We start from the raw sequence: 18,560 nt of genomic DNA on the forward strand, positions 1-18,560 counted from the left end.
TGTGGCTCCTCCCACAGGCCCCTGTATAAAGGCGATCTGAGGCCTGACGCTTGGCCTCAGTCTCCAGGACATAGTATGATGGACACTCACTCCTGGTTCCTTCTTCCAGTCAATAAAAGCCGATATCTCGCCTTACGTCTCAGTGTGAGTTATTGATGGTGCATCAGGTAACACAGAAGTAACTATAAATACTCCGAGAATGCACCCATTTCACCTTTCCGGTGGAGCGGGAAAGCACAGTTCTTGCTCCTCTGAGAGCTAACGCATCTCCCGAATTAAAGGCCTCATCATGATCCCTCAGCCTGGCACAGGCCTCTGCAGTAAGCCATGGCTTCTGATTTTCCCTAATATGGACATGTTTCATGATGGTAACATCCTCAGTACACTTCTCTGCGTAGCTGGTCACAGAATCCACATATTCCTCAATGTTAACGGTCATAGGTAGGAGCCTCTCTGCACATTCTCCAGTTTGTGTTATCAAAGCAGTCCTGCAGTGCAGAGATGACACCCTCAGGCCAGGATCTCACCACCTTTAGAATCAGTAGGCCTCACTGCTAGGACTCCAGCAGTTCATTCAAAGGCAGGTTTAGTGGCATTTCTTGTTTCAAAGCAGGCACTGAATTATGGAGCCCTGATCTACAAGGAGGAGAGCACGTGACTGAATCATTTATTTCTGAAAAGTTGAAATATTTGAGAATACTGAAGTATTTTGTTAAATGTATGCCATTACTTACCTACTGGAAATCTTTCTAGCCGGTTTTCTAATCTTCCTTAGCTAACACATCCGACACCGACAGAATTCTCTTCATTTGCAGACTCTAGCTTCAGCCGTTCACAGGTAGCAGACAATATTTTCAAATCAGCACAGAATATTGCAAATAAAATTGAGTTGCCATTCCATTTGAATTTTCACACTATAGGGAAAATAACTAAATGATTCTTATTTTGTTTAATGATATCTTCCCATTGCTTAAAAGGTGTCTCATTGTGTGATAGCTGTGTGTGGTGAACTATGTGCCTGTCTGGACACGCCCCCTGCTGACTGCTCCTGTGGCTCCTCCCACAGACCCCTGTATAAAGGTGATTGAGGCCTGACGCTCGGCCTCAGTCTCCAGGGTATTTTATGATAGACACTCACTCCTGGTTCCTTCTTCCAGTCAATAAAAGCCGATATCTCGCCTTATGTCTCAGTGTGAGTTATTGATGGTGCATCACTGTGTTTTGTTTCTAGATTTTCTTTCTATTCCAAACTCGGCAAAGTCAGCTCAATTAGGGATCTTGTTTGCAAGGAAGAGGAGTGACAGGGGAAGATGTTTATGTTAAATATAGGGGTTAACTTGACTCCCTGAGATTTAAGTAAAATGGGGTCAAACAACACATTTGTTTTTAAGATCCCAGCTGTAGTACCTTTATATTTGACCTGTCTTATCTATTAACTAGATGAAGAATCAGAACCTGGCTGATCAGTACTCTTCCTACAGTGACTCATTGCAGTGGTAGCAAAAGTTTCTTTTTTTATTTCTGTTCGAATGATCACCCAACACCCAACTTTATAATCTTCACCTTTTATTGGTTTGATGCCAAAATAAACAGAATCTGTATTTGTGTTTTGGTTGAATAAAACACAAAAGATGAAAGTATGTTTTAAACAAAATAAATCACAGTCTTCCCAATACTGCCGGAGGTATCTGTGCTAATCCCTTTGAAGTTACTTGTAGTCAGTGTGACCTTTCAGGTCACTGCTTCAGTAATATATTCTGTTGAATGTTAAAATAGAAAGTTCAGATTCAAAGCTTTGAAGTGAAAGGCCATAGCGGTGGTTCTGAGACTCAGCTGCCTCTGCAGAGAAAAGATGTTTTACTTTGTGACCCTAACTTATCATTGAACTAAAGTGGCATTCACAGGACTACTTCTGGGAGGGATGCTAAGTCTGCTCAGAAATGTCTTTCCTGATTATTAGGAGGACTTTGTGCTCCTCCCAAGTTCTGCTGCACAATATAGCATAGCAAAGCTTGTAAAAATATCAGAACTATGATCTTTTCATGAGTGTTTTATTTCTCAGGGGCTTATTTTTGAAATGAACATTTTTTGAAATTTATTTTGATTTCTCTGCTATTACTGGTTATTCATCTGTGAAATAAAATATAGTAGGGCACAAAGGTACATCAACCTTTGTTTGAATAATAATACATCTTAGCAAAAAATATAACACTTCAAATGAAGTGTAGGAAAGTGGCAGAAATATGCTGACAGTGAAGAATAAAGGATGAAATGAAATGTTTTGAGTACAAATATATTCCTATCAAACAATTGCAATAGTTTTATTTTATGCTTCATGTGGAGTATGTTAAAAATATACAAAAAACATGCAATTGTAGGATGCTTGATGCACTATCTTTTTTTTCAGTGAGTGGGAGGGGTATGGCACAGCTTATAAAATCACGGGATGTCACAGTGCAGAAGGAGTCTGTTTGGCCCATTATGTCTTTGTCAGCACTTCAGGAGAGCTATCCAATTAATCCCACTCACTACAGCCCTGTAATTCTTTCCTTCAAGTACTTTTCTGGTTGTATTTTGGGCGTTAATAATAAATCTGCTTCCCCAACCCACTTTAGTCAGTGCATTTCAGATCACAGCAAATCACCCTTTAAAAAATATAATTTTTATTACCTTAAATGCGCATTCTATTTTTATTGGCTTTCTGCCATTGGAAATGGTTTCTCCGGATTTACTTAACATCATTCATGATTTTCAAGTCAAGTCAAGTCAATCGCTTTTTATTGTCATTTTGACCATAAACTGCTGGTACAGTACACAGTAAAAATGAACCAACGTTCCTCCAGGACCCTGGTGCTACATGAAACAACACAAAACTACATTAGACTACAGACCTACACAGGGCTACATAAGGTGCACAAAACAGTGCAGGGCAGTACGATAATTAATAAACAAAACAATAGGTACAGTAGAGGACAAATTTCAATATAATAATGAATGATGTAGATGTCAGTCTAGACTCTGGGTATTGAGGAGTCTGATGGCTTGAGGGAAGAAACTGTTGCACAGTCTGGTCGTGAGAGCCTGAATGTTTCAGTACCTTTTGCCAGATGGCAGGAGGGAGAAGAGTTTGTATGAGGGGTGTGTGGGGTCCCTCACAATGCTGTTTGCTTTGCGGATGCAGCGTGTGGAGTAAATGTCTGTAATGGCAGGAAGAGAGACCTCACTATCCACTGCAGTGTCTTGCGATCTGAGATGGTACAATTCCTGAACCAGGCAGTGATGCAGCTGCTCAGGATGCTCCCGATACATCCACTGTAGAATGTGGGCAGATTTCTCTTCTGTGGATTAACTTCCCTGCTTTTACACTCTTGACTATTTTAACCCTTAAAGACAGTGTATCTATGTTCCAGGATCTCTTTAAAACTGTGCTATGGCAATGACACTGTTTTGCCCCTTCTGAACAAGATGAATCACTTCACACTTCCCTGCATTAATTTTATTGACTATTTTATGCTCAATTTCCCAGTCTGCCCTTGTTCCCTTGACGTCTATTGGTGTTCTCCTCACTGTTGAAACCATTTAATTTTATGTCAACCTACACTTAGAAATGATGTCCTTTCTTTCCAAGGCTAAGTAGTTGTGTTGGTTGCCTGTCGTATCCAACACCAACAGAGGACTTGTGTGGGGGGGCTTTTAGAGTGGAAAAGCTGAAGCACTGGGACAGTTCCACTTCTCAACGTCGGAAGTCCAGGTCCAGTGGTACGAGCACACATAGATTAGGTGAATCAAGTTGGTCAAGGCAGTCTTGAGGAGGACTTCATAGAATGCATCTGTGATTGCTTTCTTGAATAGCATGTTACTGAACCGATAAGGGAATGTGCTATCGTAGATCTGGTCCTATGCAATGAGACAAGTAAAATTAGTGATCTTGTAGTTAGGGATAGTCTTGGAAAGAGTGATCACAGTAGGACTGAGTTTCTCATACAAATGGAGGGTGCAACAATCTAAAACCAGTGTATTATGCCACAACAATGGAGACTACAATAGGATGAGGGAGGTTTTATTGTAGACTGGGAACACGGACTATATTGTGGATGGTTAAGGATCAGTGGAGGACCTTCAAGGAGATTTATCATGGTGCTGAACAAAAGTATATTCCAGTTAAAAGCAAGGACAGTAAAGATGGGGAGAGTCAGCCTTGGATAACTGAGGAAATAAAAGAAGGAATCCAACTAAAAACGTGTACAAAGCTGCCAAGAGTAGTGGCAAACTGGAAGATTGGAAAAACTTTAACAAACAACAAAGAACCACCAAGCAAGCAATAAAGAAAGGGAAGACAGATTATAAAAATAAACCAGCACAAATTATGAAAACCGTTAGTAAAAGTTTGTATAATTACATAAGCGAAAAAGGATGGCTAAAGTGAACCCAGGTTCCTTGGAAGACAAGGAGGGGGAATTGATATTGGGTAATGAGGAAATGGCTGAGGTTTTGAATGACTATTTTGTGTCCGTCCTCTCAGTGGAGGACACGTCTAACATGTCAAAAAGATATGCTATGGATATGATGGGAGCTGAGGACGTCGATACAATAGCTATCACTGAAGGGGTAGTGCTGAGCAAACTGGTGCTTGTGGGCTTGAAGATAGAAAGGTCCCCTGGTCCTGATGGAATGCATCCCAGGATACTGAACAAAAAAAGCAGCAGAAGTTATAGTAGATACTTCAGTGATAATTTACCAAAATTCTCTGGCAGATTTGAAGACGGTGAATGTCATGCCACTGTTCTAAAAAGGAAATAGGCAATAGGCAGGTAACTATAGGCCAAACAAGAGAAAATCTGTAGATGCTGGAAATCTGAGCAACACAGCATGATCTTCTCCTGTTTGTAACTATAGGCCAGTTAGTTTAATATCTGAGGTTGGGAAAATGCTTGAAGCTATCATTAAAGAAGAAATAGTGAGGCATCTGGAAAGAAATGGATCCATCAGGTAGATGCAGCAGGGTTTCAGCAAAGGCAGGTCCTGTTTGACAAAATTACTGGAGCTCTTTGAGGATATAATGATCTCAGTGAATAGAGGAGAACGGATGGACATTATTTACTTGGATTTCCAGAAGGTGTTTGATAAAGTGCCACATAAAAGACATAAAAGTTGGGCGTGATTTATTAGCATTGATAGAGGATTGGTTAACTAACAGAAAGCAGAGAATTGGGATTCATGGGTGTTACTCTGTTTGGCAATCAGCGGTGAGCGGTGTGCCACAGGGGTCAGTGCTGGGCCCGAACTGTTCATGATATACATTAACAATCTGGAAGAGGAGACCGAGTGTAATATATCTAAGTTTGCTGATGACACTAAATTGAGTTGCAAAACAAATTATGCAGAGGATACGGAGAGTCTGCAGAGAGATACAGATGGGTTAAGTGAGTGAGTAAAGGTCTGGCAGATGGAGTACGATGTTGGTAAATGCAAGGTCTTCCACTTTGGAAGGAAAAACAGAAGGTCAGATTATTACTTAAATGGTAAAAAATTGCAGCATGCTGCCGTGCAGAGGGACTTATGAGTGCTTGTGCATGAATCACAAAATGTTGGTTTGCAGGTTCAGCAGGCTATCAAGAAGACAAGTAGATTTAATTTAAGAGCAGGGAGGTTATGCTGCAACTGTACAGAGCCATACCTGGAGTACTGCGTGCAGTTCTGGTCTCCTTACTAAAGGAAGGATATACTGAGTTTTGAGGCAGTGCAAAGGAGCTTCACTAGGTTGATTCCAGAGAAGAGGGGATTAGGCTATGAGGAGAGATTGAGTTGCCGAGGACTGGACTCACTAGAATTCAGAAGAATGAGAGGAGATCTTATAGAAACATAAAATTATGAAAATAATAGATAAGGTGGAGGCAGGAAAGTTGTTTCCATTGGTATGGGAGACTAGAATGAGGGGACATAGCTTCAAGACTCGGGGGAGTGGATTTTGGATGGAGATGAGGAGGAACTGCTTTTCCCAGAAAGTAGTGAACCTGTGGAATTCACCATAATAAATATATTTACTGAGTAAATATTTACTCAGTTGGATAGATTTTTGCACGGTAGGGGATTTAAGGGTTCTGGGGAAATGGCAAGAAGGCGGAGGTGAGTCCATGGCCAGATCACCATGATCTTATTGAATGGTGGAGCAGGCTCGATTGGCCAAATGGCCTACTCCTGCACCTATTTCTTATGTTCTTATCACAAACTGGGGACTTCCTTGGATGCAGTAGATGACTATGGCCTCTTCTGTGCCATGTCATGCTCTTCGATCTCTATGAAACCTTACAGAACCGCCTTCCTGGCTGTTGGGTATCACTGTTGATCTCATTGCCCAGTCCACCAGAGCTGTCTTCACATGCTGGGACAGGTATGTTCCTGTCTCACCAGGGTGTGAGGCCCACTGGCTACTCTCACCTTTCAAAGTGGTGTGGCCGCTGTCATGTGCAAACAGCTACTTAGAACCACAGGTGAGAGTTGAGAGTCCAGTGAGGACCAAAATTGAATGAGCTGCTCAGAATGGACATAACAACCTCTCCTACAGAGGTGATACCCTTCCCTTGAAAACCCATACACCTAAAGAGATTAATATGGATTAAAACAGCAGTATTCTGTGTACTGATTCTTGGAAATACTGTTGTAGGTTTCCTTCAATTAACAAAGCTTCACAGTTAGACTATATTAGAACACTCAAATCTTTATGATAAATCATGGACAAAGAAGCTATTTTTAGGAACAAAAAGTAAATAGCATTTATTATTATCTGAAACATATTTTGACTAATGACTCCACTGTCAGGATTTTGAAGTCCACAGCAGCTAACATATTTTTCTTGCAATGTTTTTTTTCATGTGTTTCTGAATCATTTAAGATAAATGTGGTAATTAAGCACCAGAAGGAAAAAAAATGATGTTCCCTGTGTAATGTTACATTTGTAATATAGCAGAGGAGAGCACGTTCAAGCTTATTTGTTTTTCATCTGACTATCTTGTCAGGCAAAATGTAATTAGCTATAGATTGCATGCTGCGGGTTCTATATTTTAATGAATGATTGAACTTATGGACACAATTGGATGTACGATATCTGTGAAGGGTTGGTGTGCCGTTACTTGTGTGCCATTAAGACAAAACCTTACAGCATAAGTGGCAGTGATGCTTCACCACCCCCCATGAGCTCAACATTTTTTATGCACACTTTGAAAGGGAGAATAAAACCGCACTTGTTTGAATCTCCATATGATCTGGCGACCCTGTGATCTCAGTCTCAAAGGCTGATATCGGAACATACTTCAAGAGAGTGACCCCTTGCAAAGCATCGCCTAGCGGGGTACTGAAAACCTGTGCTGATGAACTGGCGGGAGTGTTCAAGGATGTCTGAAAACTCTCACTACGGCAGATAGGGGTTCCTCCTGCTTCAAAAGGGTATCAATCATACTGATACCCACGAAGAGCAGGGTGAGCTAACTCGATGACTATCGCCCAGCACTCTCACTTCTACTGTGTTTTGAGAGGCTGGTTATTGCGGGAATTAACTCCTGCCTGATCCATGTCCTGGACCCGCTGCAAGTTGCCTACAGCCGGAAGAGATATACAGCAGATGCATTCTCACTGATTCTCCACTTGGTTTTGGACAACAGAAACATATAAGTCAGTCTGACTTATATATTTTTATCATTTACATCTCAGCATTCAATCAGCCCCTCAGAACTAATCAACTGGTTTCAAAACCTTTGCCCTTGCACTTTTCTCTGCAATCACATCCCCTCCTTGAGACCTGAGTACGTGTGGATTGTGGATCTGTCTTGCTCTGCACTGCTGCCAGAAAACAACACATTTCATGATATATGTTAGTGATAATAAACCTGATTCTTGTTCTGACACTCGATACAACCTTCTACATTTGAAGTGGGTGCAACAGGATTGGTTCACAAGCTGAGGCAGCAGAATTTCATGAATGAGTATGATTCAATACACACAATGGTAATTTTATCTAATTATAACAAATTGTGTTAAAATTGAATGATGTTTTCTAATTTTATCTAGAATTAAATGGTTTGGTTGATGCTTACTATACTACCACTTGTTCATATCATAGTTGACTTTTTCTGCTTTTCTAAAATAACTCAGATGGTTTTGAAGAGAAACAGGTTGCTCACTTTACTTCAGGGTCAGAAAAGTGAGAGTAAGGCATGTTGTAAATGGCAGAGGAATGGGTCGAGAGAACAAAGGGAATGCCTATGATAGGGTGGAAAGTTAGATTGCCCAGGTGACAGAAGTTGTTGAAGAGAGGGCAATAATTGAGAGTGGAGAAAAAAAGACAGCTGGAGTGAGGAGATTCAGAACCCAATCATTGCTGCAAATGCAAAATAAACAAGGACGATGGAAATTCAGATCAGATAGCAAATGCAGAGAGGAACAGAATCCGAATCTGACTTACTATCATTTACACAACACATGACATGAAATTTATTATTTTGTAGCAACAAGATAGAGCAAAGACATAGTCAGGTATAAATTACAGAAATAATTAAATAATGCAAAAACAAGGAATATCGAGGGAGTGTCCATGTGTCATGGGTGGCAGAGGGGAAGAAGCTGTTTCTGGATCGTTGAGTGTGAGTTTTCAGGCATGTCCTGGATGACGAGGGTCTTTGGTGATGAATGCCATGTTCTTGAGGCACCGTCTCCTGAAGGTGTCCTCAGTGGTGGGGAGGATTACACTGAGTGACTCCATAGCATTCTGCAGCCTCTTGCAATCCTGTGCACTGGAGGATCCATACTCAGCGGGGATTCAAGTAGTTAGAATGCTCTCCACCACGCCTATAGAAATTTGTAAGTCACCCATCAAATCTCCTCAAACTCTTAAAGATTTAGAGCTGCTCACCTGCCTTTTTGTGTTTGTATTGATGTGTTGGGCCCAAGATAGACCCTCTGAGATGCTGACCTCTCCACAGGTACTTGCTCACTCTTTCCATTTATCCTTATGTATTTGTTTGTTTGTTTATTTAAATCTTATATCCATCCCACAAGGTGATGGAGTAAAAATCTTTGTGTTATGACTCTGTCGCAATGTACAGACATGTGAATTTAAAAGTCTAATGGTTTGTAGAAGGAAGCTGTCCCATAGCCTGTTGGTTCTGGCTTTAATGCTGCGGCAGCGTTTGCCAGACGGAAGCAGCTGAAACAGTTGATGGTTGGGGTGACAGGTGTCCCAGTGATCTTCCAGGCCTTCTCTCTGCACCTGCCACTGTAAACGTCCTCAATGGAGGGAAGTTCACATCCACAGATGCGCTGGGCTGTCCGTAGCACTCCCTGCAGTGCCCAGTTATCAAGACTGGTGCAGTTCCCATATCAAGCGGTGATACAGCCAGTCAGGATGCTCTCAATGGTGCCCCTGTAGAAGGTCTTGAGGATTTGGGGGCTCATGCCAAACTTCTTCAGTCACCTGATGTGGAAGAGATGCTGATGTGCTTTTTTTGCCACAAAGCCAATGTCCTTTGATGAGGACTGGTGGGTGTTCTCCTGAAGCCCACAATCAATTCCTTGGTCTTGCTGACATTGACGGATTTATCTAGTTCTTGGGAGTTTTCTTGTTGCCCTCTGAGTTCTGCCAGCAATAGTGATATCATCAGTGAATTTATAAATTTAATAATACTGAGTTAATGATACATCAGCACTGGCATAAACTGAAAAGGCTGGTTATTTGAAAGTGTTGAATTCAGTGCAAAGTCCTGTGGGCCGTACCAGGCCAGGGCTGAAGATGAGGAGCTGTTTCTCAAGCCTATATTAAGCTTCATTGGAGCATGACTGTTTCTGCTTATCTTCAGAAACAGGTTTATTGTCATTAAAATGTCATGAAATTTGTTGTTTTGTAGCAGTAGTACAGTGTGATGTATAAAATATACTATGAATTATAAGAGAGCAAAAATAATGAGATAATCAGGTAGTGTTGTTGGGTTCATTGCCTGTTCAGAAATCTGATGCAGAAAGGAAGAAACTGTTCCTAAAACATTAAATGTGTGCATTCAGCTTCCTGTTTCTCTTTCTGCAGCTTATTTTGATCTTGTGCAGTTTCCCCCATCCCCATACCAGACCGTGATGCAGCCAGTTAGAATGCTCTCCACATACTTCTGTAGAGATTTGCAAGAGTCTTTGGTGATGTACCAAATCTCAAATTCCTAATGAAATATAGTGACTGTTCTGCCTTGTTTTGTAACTGCATCGATATATTGCATATGTGCAACAGTTTCTCTATGTTCTTATCTCTACAAACAGATCAGACTTTATCCCACCTCCATTCCTTCTTCCTTCTCTCCATGCAGAACCAACTCTTCATGGCAACCAAAGATCCATCTCATTGCTTCTTAGGAAGTAGTTCCTTGAACTGCAGTTTTAATCATAACAGGCAAACAAAAACTATGCTTAAAATGTTTTCCCATCAAACAGAATGTAACCTTAATTTATTTTCCAATAATGAAATAAACTCCAGTACATTGCTAATTTGTTTTCCAGGTAAACAAAGTAAATCATATCAAAGACATAGTATCCTTGGTATAAACATCTCTGAAGATCTACTCTTGGCCCAGCATATTGATGCAATTACAAAGAGGACATGCCAGCAGCTATATTTCATTAGGAGCTTGAAGAGATTTGGTATGTCACTGAAGACTAAAGCATATTTCTACCGAGGTATTGTGGAGAGAATTCTAACCAGTTGCATCACCATCTGGTATGGAGGGACCACTGCACTGGACTGAAAAAGCTGCAGAGAGTTATAAACTCAGTCAGCTCCATCATTGGCACTAGCACCCAAGATACCTTCAAGGGACAATGCCTCAAAAAGGCGGCAGCCGTCATTAAAGGCCCCCATCACCCTCTTCTCATTCGTACTGTAAAGGAGAAGGTATAGGAGCCTAAAGGCACACACTCAGCAAATCAGAAAAGCTTCTTCACCTCTGCCATCTGATTTCTGAATGGACATTGAACGCATGAACACCACCTCACAAGTTTTTTTGCACTATATAGTTAAATTAAATAAATAGTGTAATTCTCATTTTTATTACTATGTATTGCACTGTACTACTGCTGTATAACCATAAATTTTTTGACACATGCCTACAATATCAAACCCGATTCTGATTTTGCCTCTGAATAGAAATTTAGAATCTGTGAGATGATCAAAGAAGATTGAACAATAATAAGCTTATGCTAACAGTCTTGCTGCTCTCAAAGTCCTTTTGTGATAATCCTCCATTTCACCATAAAGTTTGTAACAATTGATTGTGTAAATTGCATCGAATGTTCCGATGGAGGCTTTCCATTCTGAATATCTATTTGTAAAGGTTAATTTCCGTGCTATACCTAGAATCCGATTGGTCTTGGTTAAATGTTGAAAAAATATTAAAATGAAGATAAAATAATTTTGAAAGACCGGGATCACGTGCAAATGGATCTTTGATTGAGCAGGTTAGTGGAGCAACTTTAAATATAGGACTTGTGAACAATAATTTGCTCAGTTTTCCTGTTGTATTTTGAGTATATAAAATTTTGTGATACTTTTGTGTCTTGTGGTGGAACCAGGTGACAAACAAAGGTAAATGATTGCACCATTGATCCTTAACCTATTTCATAATTTTCTATTTGGTTTTGAATGCCAGCAACTAAGAACTGAAGAAAGTGACTCCACATGCAAATAGGAATTTAAAGTAAGGGAGAGACGTTTGCTGCTAATTATGAATTAATATATAGTTGGAAAGGTAGACTGAAGCATGGAAGGGCCAAATTTAGTTTGTATTTACTAGGCAAATGCAAACCTTCATATTTGAATAATTAGTCTGCAAAGTCCCTCTTTGGTGACTGAAAGGAAAATTTCAAGTTTAATCACCCAGCTCTCTGACAAAACACTCACCTGTAGGCACTGAGAAATATACAAGTTACACACTGAGGTAAGTGTTACCAACATTTCAGACTAGCCTCTACTGAGGGCTTGACATTGAAGGGTCACCCATTGGGGTGAATTTCCATTTGCTATGTCATATTTTGTTCGGTGACCAGATAAACGATGAAGATATGACAACGTGCAAGAAAAGATCACCTTGCATCCCAACAGTGTTTTAGACAATGATGCTGGTTAATCTGCCATGGTATTTTTGAAAGGCTCTGCTAAGCTTAACCATTCATTTTACTTTCAAAAATAACTTTAGAGATCAGTAGCAGTAATTGGATAACGGTACTGTGGCCATGAATGTGAATGTGCATCAAAGATGACAGACAGAACTTTGCAAATCACCTTTGTTAGTAAGGTGTAAGGCTAACGTGGCATGTCCTCCTTGCTATTGTGTATCAACAAAAGTTTATAGGTTGTACTGCTGAAGATTCTAACTTTTTTCTGAACACCTCCCTTTCTTGGACACTTTGGAGATCTTTGTTTACCTCCTCAGAACTGCAGATTACCAGAACAATAACAGTACCTTCCTACCGAACTATCCACCGTTCGAGTCACGCTGCCCAGCGGTCCCTCAATTTAACCCTACCACAGGACAATTTACAATTGACCAATTAACCTACCAGCTGGTACATCTCCTGGTTGCAGGAGGAAACTGGACCACTTGGTGGTGACGTGGAGAACATACAAACTCCGTACAGGCAGCAGCAGGAAGTGAATCTGGGTCGCTAGTACTGTAAAACATTGTGCTGGCCACTACACTACCGTGCTGCCCCATGCTACGTGACCCTCTCACCCATCACCTGCCTCCATTCGTCAGTTTCCCAATAAACGTTCTGCTTTCCATTGCTATAGATGACGTTGCTCGGATCACAGAGCCTGCCTCCTGATCTTAAAGGAGACACAGGAGACTGCAGGTGGATCACACAGTGTGCTGGAGGAGTTAAATGGATTGTCAAGTCTTTGGATTGAGACCTTCCTGTCCAGATGAGTCCCTCCAGCACATCGCGGGTTGCTGCCTGATTGTAACGTTTTGCAACTTTGAATGGGCAGCACCGATTTTTTTTGTATATCAGAGTATGATACTGTAGCCATATCAGATTCTGACCCTAAGTGAAGCATATGTACTTGCACACCAAGTCTCTTGACAAAAATCTGTGCTTTCCTAGCTAAGGGGCTGATTTTAACATTCTGAACTATTGCTTTGACTGAGGTTAACACATATTATTCAACCTCCACTGTGCATACAAATGGCCTTTCATTTTCTTACTTATCCCTTTCAACCCCTCTTTCAGACATGGAGAGAAAAACAGTTAATATTTCGGGCTGATAACATTTCATCGGAACTGGAAGAAGTTAGAAGTGAAAGAAGATTTAGGATGTGAAGACAAAAGGGAGAGGAGACGTCTACAAGAGAAGGTCCACGATGTCATGGAAGGGAGGAAAACTTAATGATAGTGTAAGATGCACAAGATGATAAACAACAAGTGGGGAAGTATATGGCTCGTCTGGAGGCTAGTGCAGTGAAGTCTGAATAATGTTCATGATGCCTATTAGAGAAACAATTCCTAATGTTATAACAGTTCCCTGGGCTAAGGAGGGGGAGATGTTTATTGAGGGACTTAGGGGGCATGAGTTTATATTTCACATGAGGTCAGGATTTGTTTTTTTATTGTAAGATATTACCACATTGAATAGTTTTAACTACTCAATGCTAGCCTAATTTGTGAAACTGATTTGAATTACTGAAATTCATGCGTCAGAAGATAAGGATTATTAATAGTGAAAAAATGTCAGTTGTAAAACATGAACCTTCAATTAAGTTTTGTGAATAGAAAAAATTCATATCTTAGGTTAACTGAGAAAAGTCTGTCTAAAACATCACCATTCTGAACCAAGCAAAACTGCATGGACTTGACTTTCAAGTATTTTCAAACTTTGGTGTATAGATTTAATTTGAAAGTATCTTTGGTTTTTAACTACTGTATTGTTCTTTCCTAATATGCCTCAGTATTGAATTTCTGGGGCAACTGATCACTCCCTTTGGGATTGTCATCGTAAATATTCAAGGATATTAATATGAGGATCGCAGAACTTCACAAATTAATTGCACAAACTATTAAAGCTTTGGAAGAATTAATAAAATATAGGTGAGTACATTATGTTGTCCTTAACTAACAAATTGGTAATCAACAATCAGAAGAAAGAAGACCTTTTAAATGGCAGTTGACTGGAAGATGAGCACAGCCTCAAGGAAGAATATTTAATGGTGATTAGAATTTCTCTCAGTTTGATAAGTGCTGCATTCCTGAAGAATGAGTGTCAGAGGAGATAATAACAACCATTAAGTTCAAAGTATAGCACAATTTATATTCCATAACCATGCAGGGTGATTTTAAATGATAGGTTTGATTTTAATACTTAGAGTGAATGAGGCAAAGTAAAAATCTTGTCTGCCTTAGGATTGGTGTTATCTATGGATGAAAACATACCACTTATTACTATACCACTCAACCAAGACATGTGGAAACTCAGCTTGAAGTGACTACATGGCCATTTAAATTTGATCCAATGGAGGGACAGCAGATAGTCCTCCTGGTAGAACGTTAAATAGATTGCAATTTGTATCACTAGGGCAGATTGCATTGTTAATTGGTGGCTCACCTACTGCTAGCTCTAACTATCATTTTGTTCACTGCTTCTGTTTTCACACACAGGTAGATAGTGGAAAGTGGGCACGGCTGCAGAGCAAACATTTTATTCTGAACTGCAACAGTGAGTGTATGTTTCTGGTCTTAGTTCATGGTTTGATGTGTATTCAAAGAAGCTCTTCTCCACACTGCTATAGTAACGCGTGGTTATTTGATTTACTATCACCATCCTGTCAGCTTGAACCGGTCTGGCCATTCTCCTCTGACCTCTCTCATTAACAAGGGGTCTTTGCCCACAGAGCAGTTGCTCACTGGATGTTTCTTTGACTTTTTTTGTACCATTCTCTATGAACTCTGCAGATTGTTGTATGTGAAAATCACAGGAGACTGGCAGTTTCTGAGATACTGAAAGCACCTTGTCTGGCAACTACAATCATTCCACGGCCAACATTATTTAGATCACATGTCTTCCCCATTCCGATGCTGGGTTTGAACAGCAATTGAACTTTGTCATTGTATCTGCATGCGTTTATGCATTAAGTTGCTACCACATGATTGGCTGATTAGATATTTGCATCACCGAGCTCGTGTACAGGTATACTTAGTAACATGGTCAATGAGTGTATTTTTAAGCAAGGGAGATGTTGCTTTCTCCCCTTTCATTTCTTTTTAATTCATTTTTCAGGAATGGACATCACCTGATTAATCAGCATTTATTGCCATTGAACAGAATACTTCAACGGGCTATTTCAGAGTCAAAATCTTTGGTAGATCTGGAGTCACATATGCATCAGACCGGGTAAGGATGACAGAACACCTCCTATCGCATGCATTAGACAATCAGACTGGCTATTTTAATCCACAAATTTTCAGGTGATCCTTATTTATATTTGTTAAAGCCAGCTTATTACTGAGTTTGAATTTCACAACTATCATGGTGGGAGTTGATCTTGGGATGCTGTATTGTTAATCGAGAGCTTTAGCAGTCAAGTTTAGCTGTTGCATCAGCTGCTGCTAACAGACAGCAAAGTCTGACAGTAGGCCTGATTCTCAAAAAAATTAACTGTTTCACACTCATTCAGTTTTGCTGCAAGATTTTAGCCACTAAATGTCTAGAAAGCAAAATATTGTCAATATTCTGTCTTGTACATAAACTACATCTATTTTGGATTTATAATTGCAGAGACTCAATATGTTCATGCAGATGTTCCTCCAGTTTGTTCCTCATTCCACCTGCTGAATTCTACACGCTGTGCAACTACTTTTACAGAGCTGAACGACAGACAGACTAATCTGTGGAACATCAGAATGTTGCAGTTCCTTTCTAGCTTTGTTTGTTGCACACAATTGGCAATAAAATAAAAAAAAAGTAAGCATTCACTTCTCTGCATTGCCTGATGAGTTGCAGAATTTTGTTACTAGAAATCCTTTTATTATTTCTGACAGATAAAGAAACGTCAGCCAAACTTATTCTGGGCCTTATTTACATGGATCCATCACTGAACATCCTGTTTGCATTGCATCAATACATACATTATTCTCAGCGCAAGCATAAATAGTCATTAGTTGAGAGTAGAAGTTGTGATGTATTTATTAACTATCCCTTTTGCAGGTTGCAATGTCTTGTGCTGTTTCATTTTTGCATCTGTCAACTGCATATCTCCTGCCTTCAAGAGAAGTATTTTTTTAAAATTCCTCTTCCTGCCTTTGAAATAATTGGCAGAATTATTGTGAGAAGGTGTAAGAAAGGTTGTAGGAAGAATATGCTTAGTGCTATTAGTTATCCTTTCAGCCTCCGCATAGACAGCAGTGCAAGTGACTAACTACTCCAGTGAGCAATTCACTAAAATAATTACAAATGGACAGAAATAAAAATGAAACAGAAGTAGTATTAAAAATCATTTGTTGTATTGGGAGCACTGCAACACAATGTTATTAAGTTGAGGTGTCCCACTCACTTTGAATATGTTACCTGGAATCAAAAAATAGTTGGAAATATCTCTGTCTTAAGTTAGTAAAATACACCATGAAGAACATATGCCAGATTTCTGATTAAGATTTCTGAGTTTCAGGCACAAATTTGCATAGTGTCATATTTCACCAGATCTCTGTCCATGTTTGGAGGAGTCTGGTCAAGCACTACAATTTTCCAGATGTACAGAATATTAAATTATGAGGAGGTATAAATATGGTAAATGCAAGCTGGCTTTTTCCACTGAGGTTGGACTACAAGCAGAGCTCATGGGTTCAGGGTGAATGGTGAGAAGCTTCAGGGGAACATGAGGGGAAACTTCTTCACTCAGAGGGACGTGGGAGTGTGGAAAGAGCTGCCAGCACAAGTGGTGCATGTGAGCTCAATTTCAACATTTTAGGGATGTTTGGATAGGTACATGGATAGTAGGGGTATGGTAGGTCTTTGAGAATAGGCAGTTTAAATGGTTTTGGCATGGATTAGATGGGCCTGTTTCTTTGCTGTATTTTTCTATGACTCTGTAACTCTATCACAAAGAGACACAGGCAAATGAATAACAATGACACATAATTTTCTGTCATTCCCTCATTTGAATAGGCTGGGTTATTTTGTGCTGAGTTCAAAACAAAATTAAATAGGTCAGTAAGGAGATTGGCAAATTGTGGGTCTGTCGGCTCAGACTAGAATATGTAGACTAAGGCTTTTGTAAAATATTTGTCAAAGGGGTAGTTCCAATAGAAGCTGCAATTTAAAAGCAAGACTTTAATTCAATCTTCTGTACTCCAGCTGGATTTTGTGGTCAATGTTATTCATATTAAGTAGGTCTCAAGACCTGAAAAGTCCTGAATGCTCATTCTAGGTTCATTTCAGTTTTCCAGCTTTGAAGACGATCAAAAATTCATCTGCCTTTTATATCAGTTAGATTATAAAGTGTATATATTTTCACTGTCAATAATTTCATGAATAGAAAATCAGAAAATGTGGTAAATATAGATGCATTGTGGTCTATCAAATCAGAACGAGGTCAAAATCCTAAGGATTGATCATATCAATTGAAAGATGAGATGGCCATGAGGCAATATCTCTGCTCCAGAGGGGAGTCATTAAAATACAATATGTAATTTTAAAATATTTTATAGCATTCTGAAACTGGATCTTTTCACAGGGAAGATGCTTTCTGATAGCATTTTCAAAATATGCAACTAACCGCAGTGAGATACTGATAGCATGATTCTGCCTGTGGACACCTAATTGATTATTTCTAAACATCGTAATGAAGTGGTTATAAAGATCAGGGTACATGTTATTGGGTCATTCAATCTATTATGAAGCCCACACATTAAACGAGAGAAATGTTCTTTGTGCTATCACATTGAGAGTAGGTTAATAGTTTTACTTACAGAGTGTGCATTTACTAAGATCTCAGGTACCACTTTTATTTATTTATTTAATTTGGAGTTACAGAACAGAACAGGCCTCTCTGGCCCATCCAGCAACACGCTGATTTAACCCTAGCCTAATCACGGGACAATTTACAACGACCAATTAACCTACTAACCAGTATGTCTTGGGACTGTGGGAGGAAACTGAGCAGACGAAACAAACCCATGTGCACACGGGGAGGAATGTACAAAACTTTCTTACAAAGGACACGGAAATGGGCTCCAAACCCTGACGCCCCAAGTTGTAATAGCATCATGCTCACCATTACGTTACTGTGGTGCCACTTACACTAACCTATTGCACACCTTGCATCAACAAGTTTTGGAAACCTTACAAGCATGCTAGGTTTTACCTGTGACAGGAGCCTCCAGAAAGTTTCTTAATAGTGAAAGCCTTTCTAAATTACAGAGGAATATTGCAAAGAAGAGAACAAAAAGCCAGGTCTGTGAGAAAAGTGCAGGAATATGAGATTAATTAAGCTACACAGACAGGAACAGTCAAGTGTCTCTATTGTACTGTGATTTTGCAC

The 18,560-nt window shown here is 39.8% G+C and overlaps 1 long non-coding RNA gene across 2 annotated transcripts; it reads left to right on the plus strand.

Moving 5' to 3' along the window:
- Positions 1-14,273: 14,273 nt before the first annotated feature.
- LOC132404644 (uncharacterized) lies at positions 14,274-15,969 on the plus strand. 2 transcript variants are annotated; one of them, XR_009515622.1, is made up of 3 exons: positions 14,274-14,740; positions 15,302-15,415; positions 15,800-15,969. It is a non-coding gene; the product is annotated as an uncharacterized LOC132404644 (long non-coding RNA). The 2 variants fall into 2 exon arrangements; XR_009515625.1 differs by lacking the exon at positions 14,274-14,740 and adding an exon at positions 15,194-15,211.
- Positions 15,970-18,560: the final 2,591 nt, after the last annotated feature.

This window comes from Hypanus sabinus, chromosome 2 (genome assembly GCF_030144855.1).
Source record: "Hypanus sabinus isolate sHypSab1 chromosome 2, sHypSab1.hap1, whole genome shotgun sequence".
In the NCBI taxonomy this organism is placed as follows: domain Eukaryota; kingdom Metazoa; phylum Chordata; class Chondrichthyes; order Myliobatiformes; family Dasyatidae; genus Hypanus; species Hypanus sabinus.